The 722-nt window shown below is 72.9% G+C and overlaps 1 protein-coding gene across 1 annotated transcript in view; it reads right to left on the bottom strand.

Annotated features, from left to right (window-relative positions):
* Nucleotides 1-362, bottom strand: part of PEX2 (peroxisomal biogenesis factor 2) — a 22,522-nt gene extending 22,160 nt beyond the window's left edge. The window contains exon 1 of the mRNA XM_010575866.1: nucleotides 55-362. The gene's annotated coding sequence lies outside the window, so the exon portion shown is untranslated. The remainder of the gene's footprint in view (nucleotides 1-54) is intronic.
* Between the last annotated feature and the right edge of the window lie 360 nt (nucleotides 363-722).

The raw sequence follows: 722 nt of genomic DNA, 5'->3' as shown, positions 1-722 counted from the left end.
CCGGGAAGGCCGGCAGCACCGCGCCGCGTCCCGTCCCGTCCCGCCCCGACTGACCTGCGCCGCCGCCGGGCCTCCGCAGGGCTACGGGCGCGGCGGGCTCTGCCTCGAGCCTCCTAATGAAGGCCTGGGCGGACGGAGCCTCCTCGGGCCGCCCCGGGGACTCTCCCCTCCGCCACCCGGCTGTCGCCCCCGGGCACCGTCCCACCGGCAGGCCCCGCCAGGTCATAGAGCCGGCTCCTGCTGCCTAGAGCGGCTGCGGCACAAACCACAGTCACCGGAGGTAACCGCCTAGAGTGGCTCTGCAGGAAGTACTCTGGGAGATCGAGAGGACGCGCTAGAAGGGCTGCCGGGACGGCACCCGTGCCAGGGTGAACCGCGGGGCTACTTGACTGACGTGCCGCAGAGCAAATCAGTGGCTCGGGGTGAGGATGAGGAGCCAATGGTAGAGGCAGGAGGCGGGGCGGTTGCCGGGCCGCGTGTGGGGGAGCGGGCTGAGGCCGAGCGGAGGCCGCCGGGCAGCGCGTGCATCCTGGGCCCTGCGAGCGGTCGAGCGTCCCGGTGGAAACGGAGCTGCGGTGTCGCCGTCTTCAGCTCGGCAAGCGCCAGCAGCGGCTTCTGCTCGGCCTTGGCGCCCGTGTGGCGGTGGAAGGGCTCCCGACTCGATTCGGGGCGGGATGGTCACCGAGGGTGGTGCGGCGGTGGCGAGGCCGAGCAGCTTGGAG

Source organism: Haliaeetus leucocephalus, unplaced genomic scaffold, assembly GCF_000737465.1.
Source record: "Haliaeetus leucocephalus isolate CR32 unplaced genomic scaffold, Haliaeetus_leucocephalus-4.0 Scaffold506, whole genome shotgun sequence".
NCBI classification, from domain to species: Eukaryota; Metazoa; Chordata; class Aves; order Accipitriformes; family Accipitridae; genus Haliaeetus; species Haliaeetus leucocephalus.
The sequence above is the reverse complement of the archived record's forward strand: the minus strand, read 5'-3'. Positions and strand labels throughout refer to the sequence as shown.